The 23471-nt window shown below is 42.4% G+C and overlaps 1 long non-coding RNA gene across 1 annotated transcript in view; it reads right to left on the reverse strand.

Annotated features, from left to right (window-relative positions):
- Positions 1-3189: 3189 nt before the first annotated feature.
- The window catches only part of LOC117825151, a 41087-nt gene continuing 20805 nt past the window's right edge, over positions 3190-23471 (reverse strand). Inside the window, exons 2-3 of the long non-coding RNA XR_004633790.1 lie at positions 21095-21169; positions 3190-3298 (exon numbers count right to left, since the gene is read on the reverse strand). This is a non-coding gene — a long non-coding RNA (uncharacterized LOC117825151). The remainder of the gene's footprint in view (positions 3299-21094; positions 21170-23471) is intronic.

The raw sequence follows: 23471 nt of genomic DNA on the forward strand, positions 1-23471 counted from the left end.
TGAATTTGCGTTGATAGTTGCGATTGCGAAATCGCAACTTCCTGGAGGGACTGATTACCCGGCTTTCTTAAAAATCACCCAGCTGTGTTAAATCCTGAGCATGACGGTGATTGATTAAAACCCCCATTGCAACAAGAAAAGCGATACGAGGGACAACCTGATAGCACACATCACATCAAATCAATCCATGGGGAGCAGTCCAGCACATTTCACCTCTGCCTGTTGACACTGACAAAAATGTAATGGCCCTGTCACACCATGTCGATTTAGCCAGCGTATGTTGGCGTATAAAAAATTGGCGAGTACGCTGGCATACGTTGCACGAGTTTGAGGAAAGTTTTGTATAAGTTAAAAGCACGCTGGTATACATCGTAGTCCAGCGAGTAAGTCGATGCATACGCCTGCCACAAGTTGTAGGTAAGTTATGCGATTGTTGACCCACGTTCACACACGTAGAGCTGTGTGTCTGCGTGTGTGTGAGTGTGAGAGAAGCCTTGGAGCCCTCACTCAGTGTCAAAGGGCAGAGCCTCTGAAACAGAAGCTGAAGCCAGCATGTCGGAGTCTGGTGGTGTTCAACGATAAAGCTGCTGTTGTTGAATTCAATGAAGTTCAAAATGTGATGTTTTTGGAACCACAGTCAATAAGTGCAACTTCTTGTAAAGACCAGAGGCTGTGCTCCTGCTGGTTTCACTCCTCTGACACTCTCCACGGCTCATCGTGGTCTTACAAAGAGAGACTGCACAGTTTTAATAACACACAAGTTTTTTAATCACCAATGCAAGTAAACGTATACATCATCATTAACAAGCGGCAGCCTTTTTATACACTTCGTCAGCGTTATCATGGCGTTGTTTAGTTGGGCTTAAGTTATGAATATTCTATGTATATGCAAAAAAAAAAAAAAAAAACATCAACGTATGTCAGCGTTTTTGAGGCATTTTGATACGTCGGGAAAACGCTGGCAAAATCGTCAAGGTGTGACAGGGCCAAAAGCTTCTGTCTCAGGATGGTCTTTACAGTCTGGAAAATTATAACAACTGATGTGCACACATGTGAGAGCAGCCTGAGGAGCTACTGGGTCTCAATCATTTCTGATAGTGAAAAGTGAAGCAAGATCCCATCCTGCAATCCAAGCAATGGCAGCAGCGCTGGTGAGAGCAAGTTTTAGTTGATGATAGCTTAGCATTAATGTTTAGAAGTGTGTCTACTGCAAAGTTCAGTATCAGGGGTCCAGCTCATTCTGTCGTGGTTCCAGTTTACATAACCACCCTATTCTCTATGCATCAACCCTTCCTTAATCTCACCCCTTGTTAATCAGTTATAAACTATTCATAATAAGAGTTTCCCTTTATTTTTGAATATTAACAGTATAAATTATAAGATAAAAATAATATATAATAGAAAAGTAGCACAGAAAAGATAATAGATAATGAAACTAAGATAAGAAGTAAAGGAAATGTTCACTAAAGTACCCCTTCAGTGGTTTTACAGTAGACAAAATGTAAAGCTTTAAAGATGTTTTAAAAACTTTCACTCAAAGTCCAAAATGTACTGCAGCACTTTTTCTGAAGGTCAAATAGTTAATCTGAAGTAATAACACTTAAGATAAAGAAGGATTAGCACCAGCCGGTGTTAATGTAAATATGTCTCGTTTCCCCTAAACCAAGTGAAGATAATGGCCTCATCAGCTGATAAGGAGTCAGGAGGCAGCACTTCCTCCTCATGTCTAAGCTCCTGATGACAACTGATAACTGAGGTTTAATGAGATGATAACACCACAACCGGCTGACAGTCCTGTTTTGTTTGAGGGAGCTTTTTGCACCAACAAAGGAGAATGTTGACACAGCTCAAAGCTAGCTACCTTCATTGTTGTATCTCAGGGGCTTTATTCCCTCAAAGATGAGGGATGACTGTCTATCCCGTAAGCTATTTGTGGATGTAGCCATCTTGTGTAGCAGCTATGACTGCAGTGGCAACTCAAATGTCTGCTGATGCCTGTGACAGCAGTGTGGATCACTGGATTAAAATGTTAGACAGCTTCTGATGAAGGATATCTTAGACTTATTTAGAGTTAACATATTAGACTGTAGAAGAAGAAGAAAAGAGACTTGACCATACACGCCACAGATCTATGATAAAGTGCGATGTAGTGTTCTTCTACCAAGCTGGTTCCATTGCTCTAATCTTTCAACCAATATTCACTAATGAGGCATTTTGTTTGTTTGTTTGTTTGTTTGTTGTGTGTTGTAGCTGTTTGTCAGAAAGCTTGGCGGGCTCAACTTCACCTCTTTGCTTGTTGCTAAATCAGCCAAAAGTTAATTGGGGCCAACATTTTTCAATATGGTGGTGCAGTGGGTATTCACGGTGGTGCAGGGGGTAGCGCTGTTACCTCACGGCGAGAAGGTTGCTGGTTCGAGTCCCCGGTCGGGCAGGCCTTTCTGTGTGGAGATTGCATGTTCTGGCTGCGTGGAATCTCTCCTGGTACTCTGGCTTCCTACCACAGTCCAAAAGCTTACCAGGTTCATTGGTCACTCTAACAAAAGGTGTGAGTGTGTGGGTGAATTGTCTGCCAGGTTGGGGACTTGTCCAGGGTATACCCTGCTTTCTGCCAAAGTCAACTGGGATTGGCTCCAGCCCCCCGTGGCCCCGAACGGGATAAGCGGTCAAGACAATGGATGGATGGATTTTTCAATATGGCTTTATAACATCTCTTCAGAAACCAATGCGTGACATCACTAAGGCCACCTCCATGTTTTATATTGGTTTTACGCCCTTTACAGTCACCTGACCCCACAGTCTAGTGCTTACACAACGTATCACAGGACTGGTTTATTTTGTATACAAAGCACTAACGATTGTGTTGGACATTGTGATGTGTATAAAGTGACATTTCACAGGATAGTTATGAAGCTTTGTTATGAGGCTGTAGATGTTTATGAAGGATGTCTCTGTATAAATCAGAAGCCTGTGACTGACTTGTATTTCCAATTTTATGAATCTTTCCTGCTTGAATGAAGAATTAAAGATAATAAACCAGCGTCATTTACACAAAGAAAAACAAGCATCATTTCATGACTCTCTGGTGAGATACAATATCCCTTTCTGTGCTCCAGTCTTGGCTGCAGTCTTTGTACCTGAACCTGGCCATGTAAAACTTTGGCAACTGAGCTGTGAGCCAGCTGTAACAGATGTCAGTGAGGCTTTTTATTGCTGAAAGGTCAGGAGTGTGCTTCCTCTTCAGGATGAGCCAGGGAGGGGAGACACAAGCCGGCAGAGGAGCCAGGGCGTCACTGCTCGCCTAAAAATGGAAGACGTGAGATCGTGACTGTTACGCACCATTCATCGTAAGTCAAGGGTGACGTTTACTTTCAAAAGTATGTGCTGCTCAGCAAGGTTAGCTCATACGCATGCAGGACGCACACATTCATAATCATATGAAGCGTTTGCTTGTAACTGAGGCCATAACCTAAACAAACAGCATTAAGCCACAGCTGATTTGGCTATGAAAAAGCACCGGAGCGCTCAGAGACTGTGGCCCGTCTTTAAACTGTTAGGCTGGATCACAATGGAGGGTGCAGGGTGTAACGAGAGGCCGAGCAGAAGGGCCCCATAAAGCCAGCCAGGGATTAAACAAGGGCTGTGGGAATGCTGGGGAAACATTGGATCAATGTCAGAGGAAAGTTAATTTAACGTTGCATGTGAGCTGGGGGCGTGTTGGTGATGTATGAAAGGTTTTACAGGGTTTAGCGAGGGTCAGAGACATCAGGAGAGACAAAAACAGAAGCAAAGATTGATGACATGAAGATGAGAGAAATAGAGAGAGAGACATGAGGAGGCATTTGGGATTCTGGAGGGGAAGTCTGTGTGTTTTTTCGTGGCCTGTGACATATCATTTGTCATGAGTCAAGAATGACAGGCAGGGGAGAAACAGTGGAAACCACAATGTGATTTCTTTTCTACTCCAGCCACTCCAGGCTGTCATTCTGCCTCTTTACCCTCTGCTTTTGGTTTGTCTGTTTAGACTTTGTGTTTTCTAATTGTGTGTGCATGTCAGCAGATGTGCTTGGGCTCATTCCCCCAGATGTATCTTTGCTAGCATGCTTGACTGTGTGTTTTGTGGCAGATGTGGAAGCTTTTATTTCCCTTGATAGATACACTGTGGCATGTTTGTATGTGTGTGTCTGTGTGTGTGTTTGTGTGTGTTTGTGTGTGTGTGTGTGTATTCCCCGTACCTAGGATTGTGTCCCAGAGCACGTGCTGAACAGTATGTAAATGCCAGGCCATGCTGAGCCTCAGGGTGAACAGGCCACATAGGGGAGAGCAGAGTTTAGAAATGACTTTTCTGCACGCTATTTCAGAACGCACTCCCGCCACTGCTGCTGTCTCTCCAGGTCCAGACACACACATAAACACACACACACTTGAACATAAAGCATTTACTCCTCTTCTACAACCCATCCCCCTGACACACACTCACATCATGTGACAGGCATCTGACATTTTATGGTACACATCCTCAATTAGCCTCTAGAGGCCACGTTTGAAGAGTTAACCCCAGTGGTCCCCCATTGATTGTTTTTGATTTATTATTGAACTATAGTGCTATAGTGACTCTCAACACTTAAAGGACAGTCTTTGTTATGTACTCTTTTCTATTTTAATACATCACTTAAATAGTTTAAGTAATATTCTGAACAATAGAGCTCAATTTGTGTCCAGAAACTATTAATAGCAAATCAATGAGCTCGACTGCAGTCCCACCAAGCAGTGTTGATGAATAAAGCTGCTGCAGTACTGCAAAAAACTGCAGTTCCTTGAGCGTCCACTTCAGGTTGGATCCATAAGTCCAGGAAAAAACCTATTTGGTCTGAATAGCTAATCTCTTTATTTTTACACACTATACAGGGGTGATATTTTTCTTAACCCAAACCCTAACTTATCTAATTGAGACAAAGAGCCATGTACAGATTTGCAGACTGGATCAATATATTTATGGGCATGATGAGGGCAGAGCTTTGTTAAGGAGTTGATGCAGACTCCCAATATGAAAAGTTAAAATGTTCTCAGTGATAAGATAAGATAAGATACTCCTTTATTCGTCCCACAATGGGGAAATTCATGGAGTTACAGCAGCAAACAAGAAGGTGTAGCATCAACATGCTACGGGCTGCTAACAGCTGATCTCTTATGTAAACAATGCGACCATGGTTACACAGGATCTCCGGACACACACAGGAACAAAAATAGTAAAAACACCACTGCAAACGTAGCCAGTTTGGTGTCCATGATCAACAAACGAGTCATTAAAAGTCATGACATGCTTCAAATACAAAGAGAAGCTGCTGCAACAAGCAGCCACTCGAGCGGCGCTAAGCAACGGAAAAATCACTGAGAGGAACCTTTGTAAGAGATGGCATGCTTATGTTAGAGATTATTAAAAGATAAAGAAAAGTGAATCAAATCTGCACCCAATAATGGTCCCCAACAAGCGCTCTACATACTTTGTTAAAGTGCTGTGCCCAGCCATAATGTAGCAACTTGTCTAAATAAATTAAAGGTAAAAGACTATTTTGACCTGTTTTTTAGAATCATGCCTTTGGAAAGAGTAAATGGGTATGATGTATGAGGACACGAATGAAGTAGTTGAACCTGCAAACTAAAAAATACAACTCCATGTTCCTTATCATGACAATCCTTCAAGGACCTTTCTTTGAGAACTGCTGAAACATGACATCTTATTCTCCCGCACAAAAAAAACAAACACTCTTGTGTCAGCACCAACCTCGAACTCTTGCGATCTTCAACTCCCTGCAATGTTTTGCTCCGCTGTTCAACTTAACCGGCACCAATTAATCCAGGAAGTCCCGCTGAGATAAAAGATCTGCCCCATGTCAGCCGCCAATTGTCACCCTCCTGATGAATCCACTCACCTGGTTGGCTAGATTGCAATCAGCAGGGGTTGATGGAAAGGCAAGGACACAAAAGGACAAAGACAAAATCACTTAGGCAGCCTATTAGGCCTGGAATGGTGCGCCCGTTCGCAACAATACAGTACGTTCTGATAATCTGCTGCTGATAAGGAGAAGAGTCTGCAGACCTCAGGGGGACTGTCAAGAGGTGTGCGTGTGTGAGTATGTGTGTGTGAGCAGAAGTGGGGTGCTGTGAGGAAGATAACATACATCCTCATGGAAAATAATGTTAATGAAGGTTTAAGTGTTTGCAAATGAACATTTAATGGTGAATTTAAATATCTAATGAATATCAAATGTAAAAACCACTTGTTTTATTCCACTAGAGTCTTATATTTCAAAATCCAATCCGCCTGAGTTCATGTGATCTGCATTCCTCTGTTGGATTGAACTCCGAGTTTAAGATTTACAAATTAAAAAACTGTATTTCTCTCATATATTTTCTACTGTTAAATATATTAAGATCAAATTCAGCACACTCAATTTGGATTCAAAAGTTGAAGTCAAGTAATTAACCCGTCCTTGGTGTAACAGATGTTCAGGTCTGAATTTAATTCATAAATTTGACCTCGGCAATTAAAGCGACCACATTTTCACTCAACTTGAATTTTTCTTTCTTACTTACCTTTTTCCCAGTTTGTGAGAATAATTAATATTTTCCTTGAAATCAAACAATTTAAAATTGAATTCTGAATATTTCAAAGAGGGAATTCATAACACAGAAATTCAGATGGATGTTTTTTGGTAAAATAATTGACAATATTTAAATAATGAAGCAACGCTCGCAGGCTCCTACAGGCAGCCAACCCGAGTTGTACCGTGATACACACTCGACATGTTACCATGTAGGAGCCATTATAAGCCAAACACATCCTCCCAATTTGGCTATCTTTTTAAACTGCAAATCTTCCACTTTTCTTGGTCTTTGTGAATGCTTCAACTTCCCTCCATCAGAACTGTTCCTGTTATCTCAACCACACCACCAACCTAGCCTCCACAGGGTTTCAAGATATTCTAATCACTCTCTGCCTCCAACCTTCCTTCCCCTGCCGGTAGCATTGGGGTCAGATTCTGATTCAGAGCTCTATGTTCCACTGCTGTAAGAAATATTTAAAACATGCACTGTCTGTCTGAACTGTACTTTATATTCAGCTGCTCCATGTTTCTTTAGCTTTCCTTGAGCTTGGTAGGCCATTGTGGTGTGAAAAATTAAGCTTGTGCAGTCTATGCAAAGACATCGTTTCAATGTATTTCATTTTCCACACAGAGCAGAACTTTGGACTTTGCAATGTTGACAAGAAAAAGCAGCAGTTTCAGACTTCCCATGTAAAGGCACGTGGAGGCTGTGCAGTCCTGACTAAGAATACAGTAAGACACCCAGATTATGAAGTACAATTGATTGATAGCAAACAGGAAGTGAAGCTTCCACAGATATTGGTGGCTGATTGAAATAAGTGCTAGTCATAAAAGCAGGTGTTGTGGGTTTGAGTCTGGCTTGCATATTTCATTTTTTCGATAGTAACTGTGATGCACAGCCCCCTAAAATAAAACAGATAGTAAAAACTTTAACATTGGGGCGCCTAGGGGTGGCCTAGCAGTCTAAGCACGCCCCATATACAGAGGCATTGTTGCAGAGGTCGCTGGTTCGACTCTTTGGCCTCACTACTGTCTACTCTCCACATTTTCTGTCTCTCCTCAGCTGTCCTATCAATAAAAGTGAAAATGCCAAAAATAATAATAATTAAAAAAAAGACTTTCACTTCAAACCAGTCTATAGTGACTTTTAAATGGTGGCCAAAGTTGCCTTTTCAACATCTTTTCAACGTTAAGATACTCCTTGAGACATTGTTAACACTGGGCTGGGTTGCAAATTGACGCATAATTGTAATGGTAAGTCTGAAATATACGAAACTAAGACTCATTTAATCAGTTACTGTTTGGATGACAATGAGCTGCAGCCCTGATAGTTTCATTGTTATTTAAATTCCACCAAATAATCTGGCAGAGATTAAATATTCACAAAAAACTATTCGGTTTAATGTAAGATTGTAATCCTTATGTCCATTATATGCTTCAATACATTAACCTCCCAGTGTTACTGTGCTCTTATTGTACACTAATGGACTTCCATCCACCAGATTCCCATACTGCACAATTCAGTCAGTTTAGTCAAAACCTCAGTGAGTTTAGAGATTAGCAGTCCAGAGTAGGAACCCTATAGAGGATTATGGTCCAACCCAAAGGTTCCTTATTGTAGAATAGAGGCCAGGAATGTTCTACATCACTAACACCTCTGTAATCCGGCACTGTACCAATGTGCTATATGTGTGTGTGTGTGTGTGTGTGTGTTGGAGCATCTCTATTTGTGAGGGAGGAAGAGGAAGAGGTCGCAGTAGGTGGCTCGAGAATCTCTGGGCTTGTGTATGCATCAACAGTCAGGTGGAGGTCAACTGGGTCTGTTAACAGATGGATTGACGGTGGAATCAAAGGGTCACTGTGTGCGTATGTGTGCACGGAGGAGGGGGAGTGTGTGTGAGCAGGGAGGTGTCAGGTGGCTTTTTAACAACTGTTATGCACCTGATTCAGCAGGAAATATGAAAGAATAATGACGCAGCTTCAAAGCACTGATGTTGAAACAATGAGCGATTAGGGATGTAAAGATTAGGGATTAGAATGTATTATTATTAATAGAAACATTTATGGGAAGGTAGAATGTGGAATCTTATTAATCTTAATTAAAAGTGACACTTTACGTATGCAGAGCAAGTTCGGTGAAGCATCTACACGCCGGATTCGCCTCACAATACCTTAAAACACAGCACATATGTGCTTCCCCTGTTTCCCAGTGTGGCTTTTGATGATTCAGGGTGACAAGAGGAGACAGCGTGTGAGCACATAGAGGATTCATCTTTTCATTACCAGCTCTAGAATAGTGTGTGGCATTCACAACGGCTGGCATTGATTCTTGTTTGTGGATGTGCCTTTTGTGAGAGGTTAAATCCACTGCTGTCTAATGATGCTTTCATGTCGTCGATCTCTTCATTCCCCTCCCTGTCTCTGCCTCCATCCCGCTCTCCTCTAATAAAGAGAAAGAGGCAATATGCATCAGACATCAAACGACATCAAAGCCCACATACTGTTTACCTCTCATGCTTTCTCTCCTTCATGCTCTCGCTCTTCTTTTAGTGTTTTTTTGCACACGCATTACCTGTCTGCAGACGCTGTTTGATGTGGAGCATCAGCAAACAATGATGTGTGTGTGTGCGTGCATGTGTGTGAGTGTGTTTGCCTCTACAGACTAAAGCATTGTCCCAGTCTCAGAGGCAATCAATCCACAAGTCACTCCTGCAAGTGGATTTTCCACACTCACACTTAGATATACAGTAAGTGTGAATGTCTTTGTGATAGCTACCTGAAAGGAGAACCCAAAACCTTTCCACCCAGGTCACCTGACCTTCTTCTCTTCAGTGTGGAGGGATTTTTCATGTAGTCATTGCTGTCTGCAGACACTGATGTAAGCACCAAACAGGAACCCAAGCAGGGATTTCCCTGTGGGCGAGCTCCACTAGATTTAAAATCTAAACATGTCTAATGCAGTTTGATCTTTCATTAGGCTCACCAACTGGCAAAATGTGTTTGTGTGTGTGTGTGTGTGTGTGTGTGTGTGTGTGTGTGTGTGTGTGTGTGTGTGTGTGTGTGTGTGTGTGTGTGTGTGTGAGGAGAGAGAGAGAGAGAGAGAGAGAGAGAGAGAGAGAGAGAGAGAGAGAGAGAGAGAGAGTTTGAACTTGATAACATGAGATGAATCCACATTTCTACTCTTTGCCAGCTTTACTTTGGGATATTCTGATGTTGTTTGAGACTGTCTGTACCAAAAATACAACCATGTTAATGTAACAGCTTATAATGAGCCATATTTGTGTATGCATTTTTAGCCACTTTAGACATTTTTAAAGAGACATACAGTCCGTTTGTTTGGCACATAAATTGCCCACCATCACCAAACCAGAGTTTAAAACCAAGGGACTTGGACTCAATTTGAAGTTACATGAGTTTCATCACTTACCTACACAATTTATCTTTTTAGTCTTTAATACTTTTAAACCTAAAGCAAGATAGAGTAGTCTTGGTGACTAAACCTAACCAAAAATATGACAAAACTTAGGCACGTTTCAGCGGTTTGTCCAGTGTGAACACATAGGTGTAACCACATGAAACAAAAATGTATGAAAACTCTCCTGCAGGTCGATAGACCAATGGGCTTTATGAGTCCAAAGACTAGCTTAGCCCACAGGGAAGAAGATCCTTTTGTCTTCTGCTTAACTTTTGTCATTCAGCTCCACAGCTGAACAGTATATTGACTTCAGGTGCCACATAGAAACATTGGAGCCTGGGGGTATGCACTCATCCTAACAAAGCAATGGCCAGGACATTTTAGTGTTATTGTTAAGATGTCAGTTTTACATGATATGCTAGTTCATCAGCTAGTTTATTTCAATAAATTTAAGACCTATTGACAGCAAGTAAATTGCAAGAATAGCAGTGTCCTTTTTTAACATTAGTGAGCCAGAGTGAGGCCTCTGTGTAACTTACTGTTTACAGTGAAACTGAGACTCGCCAGAAACAGATAAAAGGGCACTGCTTCCTTTTTGATCTCAACTCTCAAGTTGGTCATTGGATTGTAAACAATGCAGGACATGGAAAAATAAGTCTTGCCTAGCTAAACTGATATCCCCAAAAAGTTGGCTATCATTCTGAGTCTGGGCGACTTCTTCTGTTCTGTTGTACTCCTGTTGTTTTATATTCATTTGACTGATGCACTTTCTTCCTTTTGGTCTTATCATGCTGCTAATACTGTGTTTGATGTGTTTTTTAATGTGTCCTTAAATGTTTCAGCTTGTTTTAAATGTTTAAGCCTGTCTTTAGTGTCGTTTATTATGCACTGTCAAGCTGGTGAGAAACAGTATTTCGTTTCGCTACTTGTGAAAATATAAAAGGGAATGAAAATAAAGTGAATATTGAATCTTGATCTTGATATTTGTGCTCTTATATTTTCTGTAACATTACGCTTTAGGTTCCTGTCTTTCACTTCCCTGCTGTACATTAAAACTGTTCAATCAGAACTACAACATTAGAGCACCATAATAGGGCATTTTAGTTCCATCAAACAGTTTCTTGAGCCTACATACATGTGGACAGGGGTGAGCCAGGGGTCAGTCAGTGGATAGAAACATATATCCACAGACGTCTTCTGGTCGATTGATAAATGATTTTGGAGGCGTGTGTGCGATCAAAGGGTGTCGGGGAAGTTCTCACGAGTTGTGCGCTGACAAAGACGTGTGCATGTGTGTGACTGTGATGAAGTGAGGTGCCCTGTCCTCCTCCAAGGGCCTGTAACTCAGGGTCTTCATCAATCACTCCCCCACTTCCTCCCTTTGCTGTCCACTCGCTCCTTTAATTCTCTCTCACCCTGCCTGTGCCACATTCCTCAATCAAGCCTGCCGTCCCATGTTCTCTGTAGATGACTTGTTTCCCTCTTTGACCTCTAACGCAGGTCTGCTCACAAACTTTTTCACGCTCCTCACTGTCCCAGCTTGTCCTTCTGTTAACTATGTATTCACTTTTTTCTCTCTTTATCCGTCTCTCCCATCACATTCGTCCTCATCACCCTATACTTAAGCTCCAGGTGAGTCCCATTGAGGCTGTGTAGTGTGTACATTGCGCTGCCAATGCCTCTCCCCACACTCATGATTTATGAGGCCTTTTACAGCAGCTATGTTTGCCTAACAGTCACCTATCAGGGAGAAATCCCTCCTCCCAGCTCTTCATTTCCTTACAGACTTTATTCAGACCCCAACTGTCAACTCCAATGACCCCCTTTCTTGAAGGAGCAGTCTAAATAACAGCTTGTAATACCCCACCCGCACATACACCTCCACCTGTGTGCCAAATATCTTACAAATTAATTTATGTGACTGATTCGGGACATTCAGGTTCTCTGTTGTGTCTTACCTTATTTGAAATTCCTGTCAACCTTCCTGTAAAGTTCATATTTTTGTTCACCAGGGTGCTGATGCTGCCCTCGAAAGCGCATACGCTGTGTGATATTTGAGTAATAGCAAGACACAGGCGCTGGTGTTCTTATGTTGAGCTGTGGAAATCTCTGCCTGTTTTTTGTTAGAGCTCAGCGAGGGTGATACAGGGCCACAATCAAACACACTCTCTGACTTTAAAGCAGAATTTAAAGACACTTTTTTAAGAAATGTCATATTTATCTTATGTTACCTTAGGTTCAACTTTTGCACAAACCCAAATTCAGCCCCTACGCTTAAAAAACAAAAAATCACAAATGAGTTTTCCCCGAACCCCAGCATGTGCTAACTACTGAGCATTAAGGAGAAAAGTTGTCCTGCTGAGTTTCTTGTCACCCTGGAACAAAACGCCAGAACAGGAGGAAGAAAGCACCTCAGTATATAGTCAAAACCTGCGTTGGGGATGGAGCTGCTTTTCATTTGCATCCCTGAAAAAAGCACGAAGGAGGGAGAGAGAGAGGGGATGGAAAAAGAAGTGGAAGAAGAGAAGAAGGATGATGAAAAGTTGTTTTGAAGAATGTTGTTCGTAAGTACCAAGATGTAAGGACGTGAGTTATCCTCCTGAGGGATGTTTGCTAGCTTTGAGGGCTCTTGAAGCACTGGCAGATATGTGATTCATAGCTCTCGTAGCAGTATGGTGACATAAGCCCGACAGTAAACACTGAACAGGTGGAGAGAAGGAGAACGTGCCGCTTATATAAATCTGTTAGATTTGTTTGAATATCAGGTTTTGACGCTGGGTCTGGTTTGCTTTTTGTATGTGAGGAAATATGTTGTGTCTACATACAATCTGTTGGTGAATCCCTCCCATGTGTTTTGAAATGTGCTCAGTGCTGTATTCACTGTAGGCCTTCATGTTCTCTTGCACATGCTGCATGTATCAGATTCTGATGTCTGTTTATATCTCTCTGGTTGTAGCTCATATCATGTTTCAACGTGAACTGGCAGAGTGGAGAAGAGACGCCGGAGCAACCCAAACAGAAAACGTCACATCTGTTCTGCATGTTTCCAGCTTTGTTCTAGTACAGTGCTGACCTTTGAGATTGGGCTACTCTTTAAGATTCTCCTCCACTGTTGGATGAAAGTCAGCCTTTTTGATATTAACTTTAATACCTGTATATTCCTCAAAGGTTTTTACTTCATATACCAATGTTTTCCCTGCAGGGTGCACAAGGGATGCATGATACTGATTGTTTGGGTGGATAACTAATGACTAGGGATGTCAACAATTAATCGAGTATCGATGAATTGATTGTTAAGAACTTACTCTAACACATTTTCTTGTTTCGATTTTCCATCACGTGGAACAAACATCATGTGGCCTCATTTTCCGTTTAGCTATCAGGGAGGTGTTTTACGTTTAAAGCATGTTTGGATGTGAATCAGCTGACTGAAGGTGTTGCGCCCAGCGGAGACGCTCAGCTGGGGGCTGCGGCTGAGTGACAGGTCTCCACGAACGCTTTTTTTGTCCTCCGTCGAACTGATTATGACCCAGTTGCACTCCCGGCTGACACCTGACTGTGTTCACATGCTTATTTTTCTCAATAAGAACGAGTAGACAGAAAACTGGACAATGTGAGTCTAACATATGATTCTGCTCAGTTCCCTTGTTGAAGTCTGAGCCTTCACTTTTATGATTGTATGTCCGCAGAGATTATAAGCCTGCTCCACAAGTTGATAGTCAGCGTGTTTATCATTTTGAACACCTCAATATGATCTGTAGCTATTCAATACCGCCAGTTATATACACTGTGTTGTGAAAGAAAATTGTATTTAAGGGAAAAAACTCATTTGGCATTGTCATTGACATGTAAAACATCCAAGTTTTTAAATAATTAATCTGCAATCGATCATTACCATTTCCAAAGATCGAACACAGAAAATACTTGAAATTGACATCCCTAATCTGAATACTTGCGGCACGTTTTGGAAATTGCATACCCCTTATCCTCCTCTGAAACTGCACTCGTTCTTCTCTGCATGAAACAGTAGATAGCATACAGCCAACCTACTGTGTTGGAATGTGTAGGCTTGCTAAGAAGTCAGTGAAAGCAGCTTTTATTGGTTGACACAAAGACTAAAATATGATTAAAATCAACCCCAATTTTCTGAAAAAACTAAACTACATTCAATACTAAATTGCTGGAGAAAGCTGTTGCACATTTGTTTTTAAATTGAAAAAGCTGGAATGATCTAGTCAAATGAAAGGAATTGTTTTACCCATCACAGAGCAGAGTAGAAGAGAAATCCTCATACAAGTTGAGGCGTAATAAAACAAACACCTGAAAGAGAAACAGCCGACAACATTCAACCACACAAAGGAAACAACGCTCCGGCCTCCAGCCTTTGATATCCTTTTTTCTGCTTCAGACTCTGGTGTAGGAATGTAAGTTTGGGAGAGTTCATTTAATCTATGACGGACCAATCAGAGCAAGTCAACACAAGAAAACCAGCTATTTCAATCATGAATTTCAAAAGAATCTTATATCTGTGCAACTATGTGCACACACAAAAGCATCAGGGGCGAAGTGACAGACAAATATCATTATCTTTTACAATCTTAATTTATTTCTTCTTGCCCTATTTTAAATTATAGATCAAGGCCCTTATTAAAGAAAGGCGAGTTGATTACATGAATGAAGAACTTGCAGCAGAAGTTTAGTGTAATTAGTAGGGTCAAGTATCCGAATTGCTATTATTGTCTTGGTCTAATCAATGACTCAATGAATGTCTTCAGCACTGAAGTGAACACAGCATCATTGTCAGCATGTGTGTGTGTGTGTGTGGAGGGGGATGTTTTGGGGTCTACATGCATGACCAGGCAGGAGTGTGTGAGCGTTTGTGACCCCTCATGTGTGGTCAGCACCTGTGTCACTTATATCATGGTTGAGATCTTCCTTTTTCGACTTCACAGTGACACCTGAGCTGCTCATGGCCCCGCCCCCTCACCCTGAGGCTTCAGGTGTATGAGGCCAACCATTATCCATCCATCACCCCGTCAAAAGCTGCCAATCACATCCTTCTGCACCTTCGCTACATCTACCTTTCCGCTCCTTTCTTTCCCCTTTTAACAGGCCGCCCTTTGTTTCAGCTTTTAGCGTCCTCTGATTGCTGTTGTTTTTCAATTTCATGCCCATTTCTTCCCCATAATCAATTCGCACAACATGCTCATTACTTATTACGCTTTGCCTCGGTTGCAATTGTCTAGGAATTCAATAATCATTTTGTTTCTTTTCTGCTGGGTAATTGAGGCAGTGGAGTGTGTGAGTGTGTTTTTCTTTGCAGTCTAGTCGACTCTATGGCTCTGTCTTTCATTCTCTCTTTGCATTGTGTGTGAATAAGTGTGTGTGTGTGTGTGTGTGTGTGTGTGCAACCACAGTGGCGAAACTGCGCACAGCTTGAGCATGGCAGCCCATAGAACAGCACATTAATTACACTTGATAAAAACGCAACGTTCATGGAAATATTCTCACGTACAGTGGAGGAAACACACACAAGGACACACTGACTCCCTCTCTCTCCCTCTCTCTCTCTCTCTCTCTCTCTCTCAAGCATTTTAATTAAAAGCCAGAACTCCCAAATGTTGTCAGAATGACACACACAGGCAGCTCCAGTATTTACAATCCGATGAATTACATCTTCATGCTGAAAACAAAACACTAATAAATCACACTTTTCACTTTTAATGCAGGATCCGGTGACAAAATATGACAGAGTTTTATGCTAGGTTTCATTTCCTAATGGTTCAGGCCTTACCTCTCTCATTCATTCCCTTTTCTTCTCTCTCTTGTCAGCTTCCATCACTGTCCTCATCTATCCTGCGCTCCTTTCTCCTGCCTTCACCTCCTGAATTTCCTGCCAACATTACCACTTCTTCTTCTTCCACCTCTTTCCCCTACTCCTTTGTCCTCTGTTTCCTTCTTTCTTTCTCTTTCTTCCTCCTGCACCCCCCTCACTTCTCTTTCTCCCCTCGTTGGGAATAGGAGGTAATTTAGAGCGATGTAGGTTAATGACAGCGGAGACCACAGTGGCCTGGTGTCTGGGAATCCAGACTAGGACATGTGACAGCCTTACTGTATGCACTGATGAGCTCTGAGGAACCTCGTATGATCTGGTTTTAAGTCGGATAGTCCTGGGGAAAAAACTGCTGCTTAGTGCCCTATTTTTCTTACGCCATGGCTAATAAAGGCAGAAGGCTGTGTGAGTTCACATACCTTTCCCTGCTGCCAACCTGACACCAAACCAGAGCCTGACATGCCGTCAAGCTTGAAATATTCAGGAGCTTTCTATAGGTGACTCCCGTGCTTGAACCCCTCTCAGCAGCCTCCTTGGCCCATCTGTCAGTGCAGTATAGAAGGAGGCATTAATCAGACAGCTCTTGACCATAACAGACCCCCTCTCAGCCACCCCAAACATCCCTCAGTTCTCACACTGTTGTTTGTCAATGTCCAGCCCGCACCACAGAGACGACACAAAACCCTCCTTTGTCTAATTGGCTCTTTAAGACGCCCCGGCGATTAAAACTCTCTCCGGTGGCAGCAGAGGAGGCAACGGCTGAAGCACCCCCGCTGAGCTCTGACAGGCTACTGTTTACTAAAACTCTGTCTGCTCGCCCCCCCACTCCGTTATCTTTGCTTTCTTTCTCTGTGATTCTCCCACACAAAGGGAGGCTGCACGGAGCGAGGGGAAGCCCTAAGGCAAACAGAGGCCCAGGCAGGAGGACAGAGGGGCCATTGATGGCCGGGTGTTTACAGGGACCCTGAAAGACACCTCCAAATGAACCAGAATAACAGAAATAGATCATTAATTAGCTGCATTGGCATACATTTTAAAAACTTGTGTCCATGTGTTACGTTTTGATAGAAAGTTTTTAGTTTCTGGGTACAACCACAGACTGTATAAGACATGGGTAGTCTCAGTGATGTCACTCACTGGTTTCTGATTAGACAATATGAAGCTCAAAGATGGCAGTCACTATAGAAATACTGACTCCCACTAACCTCCCACTAATCTATAGGAGATTGAGTTAAGGCCATGGCCAATCTGCCTGGCAAAGAGCAGCAACGTGCCCACCTGTCAGTCAAATAAGCCAATATCACACTACATAAACCGTAGCACTATTATCTAAAGTTATATTTTGGGGGCATTTTTGCCTTTAATGGACAGGACAGCTGAATAGAGACAGGAAAAACGGGGAGCACAGAGAGGGGGAGGTCAGGCAGTAAATGGTTAAGGCTGGAATAGAACCTGTGACCTCTGCGACGAGGGCTATAGCCTCTGTATATAGGGCGATTAGACCGCTAGGCCAATGGCGCCCCATCTTAGCCCTATTATAATAAAAACTGATGAGTTATACACAGAAATATTGTTAATACAGCTGTCAAGGACAAATTAATAATAACTTGTACTTGTACCGGGTTCTAAACATGTTGACTTCTGCTGCACAAACTGGCCACTTTAATCTGGATTCTAACGGAGTTTCCTCTGCTTTTGGAGCCAACCTCAAGTAGAGACTACGGGAACTGCAGTTTTTTGGTCTTTTACATTGGCTTCATATTCAAACACCAGCGGTAGCCACTTAGGTTTAACATATTCAAATCTATACAGGTACCCACGACATTTAGCTCCCCAAAGCCAGCCAATGAATGTCTCAAGCTAAGTTGTCTTTATGTTATATTAGTTATAGAATGACATTGATTTAGAGCGTGAACAAGTATTTGAAAAAGTTTAAGAGATGTAGAATGAAAACTCTGAGACTGAGAAGATGAAATACTGTAAAATATCTACAGAAAGTCTACTTTATCTTTGCTTATAAGATTATAGAACATGATACTGGTCGATGCTACCGAGAGGAGAGGAGGTGTTTCATGCCTCGTTTGCATCCTTGACCTTATGAATGGGAAGTATGCAGTAGAAACAGCACTGAGGTCCTTTGTTTAATATGCTGACGTCTGAATGCAGTCTAACCTGACTGTGACAGCCCTTCATATAAAAACACAAAGGCTGAGGAAATGTAAGAACTTCAAAGAGTCTAAAAATCAATCTATGAATGTGAAGGCCTATTACATTGAAAGAGTGAACTGGTTTAGTGTAAACAGAATAAAACTTGTTGCATGAAATGTGTAAAGTGTATTTTTCTTTCTCCTGAATAAATGTTTGCACATTTAGTCAATCAAACAAAACAAACTTGGAAACCGATGCATGAGCTAACAGGAGGAAATGTATCCCATTTTGGGAGGGACAATTATTGCTGAATGTTGGCACTGTTTGCATTTGTGTTCTTGCAAATTTAGAAAATTGCAAATTTATCACGCTGGCAATCATTTTATCTTCCTTTGCAATTTGTGTGGAGTCAAATCAATCATATCGCAAATCACAAATGTGCCCTAAAGGGCTTGACATTTTTTACGGCATGCAACATGCTCTATCATCAGGAGAAACACAGTATGATGAAGTAATCATGCAGGAATGTGGGCTTCTAGTATTTGATGGCAACGGCACAGACGAGTGTGATGAAGTCACATGGCATAGCAGCAGAAGTTTTACTCAACAGCCTGGCTGTTTTGAAGAGGTTTTCACTGGAATGAATGTGTTTTCAGTGATATCAATGTCTGTCTGACCCATGGCATCAATGTTAAAGAATACTTAGAAATTTTCACATGTAGGATACTGCCAGTTTTTAAACTTTAAACAACAGAAGTAAAGTTCCGTGTTTGTTCAATCTGGTGTATTGCAGAGACAGACATAGTTGACATGTATTATTTTCCATATGGCAAGCTCAAACCTGCCTAAAGCCGAGCTGCACATCACGACCCTGGAAAGTAGAAACTCATTCTTGCTGTTTGTTTTTTCAATGCATGAAGACGAGACTGACGGGTTGAAACGTGACAAACAATAACACAAGTGAGCATCTCTCCTGAGCCCAGTGGTTCTGCAGCAGATATCCAGCCACTGTTTGCTCATTTCCACAAAGTGCATATCTGCTATTTCACTGTTTCTGCCTGAGGCAAATTTCAGTCTTATTATCTGTTCAGCAATTAGCAGGCAATCTGCTCATTATCAAGCCAATTATCCTGCACTAATAGCATGCTTAATCAATCTCATTTTATCAATTATTACCGTTTAAGGAGGTGAGTGCTGGATAATGATGCAGTAATTTGAAGTCAGAAAGAGTTGGAGAGATAAGAACTAAGTTGTTTAGACTGAGGGGATGTGTGTGTTCTCTGACGGAGAGCGCGTTTGTGTTTGTGGCTTTGGGCTGTGAGAACGTGTCTGCACACTTTCCTGTGCTTGTGATAATCTGTGTGTGTGGGTCTGCATGTCTGCGTGAACTTGAGCGTGTGGAGATGAATGGGAGCCTGTGAAGCGGCAGGAGTGTGTGAAGAGGTGTGTGTGCGTGTGTGTTGTGCTTGTGGCAGCAGCTGCTGAGTGCAACATTGTCCTCTGGAGATAAGAGGAGGGGGGCCGCAGTCACAACTGTAAGACTTATCAAAAGGGACCACGCACCATTACACAGCTATTCTGACAGCCTAAAACCCACCATTACACTCTTATATATATACACACACACACACACACACACACACAAAAAAACCTCACACACACACACACAGACACACACACACACACACACACACACACACACACACACAGAGCATATAAGCTCACTAACAGCCCATATGGAGGCATGCTTGAAAAGCTTTGCTTGAGCATACACAGAGACAAATTCAGTATGCACACACAAACCATATGGATCCACACACACACACACACACACACACACACACACACACACACACACACACACACAGAGAGAGAGACAGAGAGAGACAGAGACACAGACACAGACACAGATACAGATACAGACAGAGACACACACACAGACACACACACACAAACACACACACACACTCAGAAACACTCACTTGTAGTAGTCAGTGTAGTTCCTCTCTCTAAACCAGTTATTTCTACAATAACCCCCTCATGCAAGTAATGTCTGTGTTTTCCTGAAACAACACCAGCACACAGGACACACACAAACACACAATCACACACACACTGTTTCCTTGCCATTGCCCATGGATGCCCAGGCGGGATGCCTTGGAGGGGGCATGGAGGACAGGATATCATTTTCAGAGGGGACTCATTGGCCCATACAGCCCTCTCCCCACAGGGGCAGGGTGTGTGTGTATGTGTGTGTGTGTGTCATGATGAGGGGGGTGGGTGGGGTTGGGGGGCATTAATTACCTGTGTGCTTCTCCCGCTGAGGGAAGCACAAAGGTCGCCCCCGCCGAGGGGCTAATTATTAGGAAAAGAGCTTTTTAATTTACCGCTGTCTGCTGCCATTCCAGCGAGGAAGAGAAGCATGTCATTCAGCGCTGCCGCCGCCGCGTGTGTGCGTGTGTCCGCGCAAAGTGTTGATGTGGCACAGCAGGCCCGCACAGGTGGCCCTCCATCTGACCCCGTGACCCACGAGGACACGCACGGTTTATCAGGAGCCCATTGTGTCCACGATGCTCACAGCTGTCCATCACCCGTGCAGGGAGGAGGTGGACTGAGTCACTGAGGTGTGCTGTCAGGTTAGAGGGAGTGGTGGAGAGACTAACAACAACCTTGTATCACATTGTACTTCTGCTGCTGTGTGAGCATAAAGCTGTTATATTACTTCACTTTGAAGCAGAGTGAAGCTGCACTTCCACCCAAAACTTTGAGAGTTGAACTTTAAAAAAAGACCCACACATTTTGAACCTTAACCCTGTACTCCAAAATGTAGGTAGTGTTGTTACAAAATATTACACAGCTGTTTTCACTCTGATTGGTCAATACTCTGGCTAACCTTCCCAATCATCTAAATCCACCAAAAAACAACAGGAACTTTGATGTTGGTTTGTTTACAGCAGGAAAACCAAGAAAACAGACAATAAAAGTGGAGACAAAGGGCAGAGAGGTCAAAGCTAAAAAACCTTCAGGCGGGTACGGAGAATTCTACAAATCCAAACTGCATGCATTTGCCATCTTCATTCTGTTTGTACTCACCACTCTGTCGATGGATGTCTTCATGCGCAGGCGAAAGGTGTTGGAGTCGATCTTGTCTTAACAACGTCCCAGAAGCTGCAAGAAATGGAAATGCTTTATTAGAACTGTACACACACTATGCTTATAATAACACAAACATATGTATGTTGTGTATTTAAATCATAGACTGTATAAATAATGGACGTAGTATCCGTGACATCACCCATGTGTTCCTGAGCGCTGTTTTGAAGCCGAACGTCAGCGGTGGGAGCCATATTGGAAATGCTCAACTCAACCTAACTTAGTGTGCTTAGAAAAAAATTCACCCTCCGAGGAAATTAGCTACGTAGACCCAAGCCGTTCTTTTAATCAGGTTGTAAACATGTTTATTAATGCTGTAAAGATTGTCTTTTTTGAATGGGTGTGTATGTGGTTTCCGGTGTTTCTGCAGCCAGCCTCAAGCTGATGCTCAATGACCTGCAGTTTATAACACTTTCTGTTTGTTTCTGTTGTTATCAATCAAAGAGAATTGGACTGATTGGTGCACACTTGGTTTTAAAGACCCAAATGTCCAAACAGTATAGTGGAGCAGTGTTGTGGGTATTTTGTGAGTAGTTTAGCAAAGCTTTAACTTCAAACTTTGCCTGAAAAACTTGAGTCATAGATGTAAGAAGCTAATTTGTAACGTCTGAGCATTGTGCAACAAAGGGCAAAACACACAAGAAGGGAGATATCTGATAAAGCATCCCATGTACCTTGATGATAGATTGGTACGACTTCTGCTATGTTAGTATGATGGAAAGAGAAATATTGGAGAAATGTTGTAATCTATTTTGACACTGCGCTCAGGGAAACATAAAAGTTATAAGCAACACCCAGGATTGTAAAAGTCTATCCAAGTTATCGGGACGTATACATGTTTCATGTTTTCCACATTAAGACAATACCTCAAATGTTGGTCTGGTTCTCTGTGTGAGAACTGAGTGTTCTTTTTGGTGGTGGGTTAATGTCTTTGCTTCTTTTAATCAAAATGAAATTGAAAGACATCCTTCTACCTCCAGAGAGTCGGCTTGAGTAGACATAATAAGAGACGATAAGCTAATGAGTGAAGGTGTAAGAGAATGGGATATTCTCTTTTTGTATCATTTAGCATCCACCGGGGATTTAGAGGCAATGATAACCAAAGTCAAAGCTCTGTTTTCCAATCTGAAAGTAACGTCCTCACTAAATAGAGATAATAGTCTGCAGCACTACTTCTCTTAACCGATGCTGTGAGCCTTTGAAGTCAAACACACACATATAAACACGTATGCACACACTGATATATTTGTTTCACATTCCCTTTGACACCTAAACTCACCCCATCCCACCCCAATTCTCCACCACTCTTTTAGCATGCAGCACTGCAGCTGCACTCGCACAGCAGGGGTGGGATCTGTGGATTTTTCAATCAGCACCGGCTCTGTGAGCTTCTACTCTTTTTTTTCAGATTTTCTGTCAGGTCGCTCCCTCCCAGCTCTGCCATCCTGCAGTCTGTCAGATCCTGCTCCTTCTGTCTCCGTCTGCAGATCTGTGAACCCAACCACTCACCCGCTCCCCAACCCTCAATGCACCCCCTGGCCTGAAACCCAGCAGGGGTCCCGGTTTCCTGACACACAATGATCTCTCAATTTGAGGGGAAGTAATCCATTTAGCATGTGCACGCGGGTTCCATTTCGGTGCCTTTATCAACACGTTTCCCCTCCCCTCCTTCTCACCCTTCTCTCCGTGCAGTCTCATGATTTTGCAGCCGTGGATTTAAGAGGGCTGAAGTGATCAGCACATGGCTGGTTTAGTCTTTTCAGTCAGGCCTGTGAATAAGCCGGGTTCATTTCTGTTACATGCTCTGACATCTGCTGGGCTGGGCTGTGTCTTGGGATGAGTATCATCTGCTCCAACTACGGTATTCAAATTAGGGATCATTGGAGCATGATCACAGAGCAGATTTTTATGTCTCTGTTCTGAGAGATCTGAGACTCCTCTTTTCAAAATGCTGCACATCTTGATTTTTTTCATGAGACTGATATCAGAGGAAAGCATTTCAAATGTTCCTAATAACAAAACAAGTCAGGTATGATGTTCTTTCAAAAAGGAGTAAGGTATTGAAGTCCTCCACTGTAACACAAATCGACACCTGCTTCTAAAATGTACGTGACTGTTACATAAAATGATCCACAGAGCTGATTCATGGTCTGCTCTGACTGTGGCGAAGGTTTCTTTAACTTTTGGCACAAACATACTCAGTAAAAACTACAAAGATAGTAAGATGAGTTTTCATTGGCTGATAGATATCACTAAATATTCCCATGATGATGATTTGCATGAACCAGCACCCCGCCTGATTGAGTTTTCTGCCTCA

Source organism: Notolabrus celidotus, chromosome 14, assembly GCF_009762535.1.
Source record: "Notolabrus celidotus isolate fNotCel1 chromosome 14, fNotCel1.pri, whole genome shotgun sequence".
Lineage (NCBI taxonomy): Eukaryota > Metazoa > Chordata > Actinopteri > Labriformes > Labridae > Notolabrus > Notolabrus celidotus.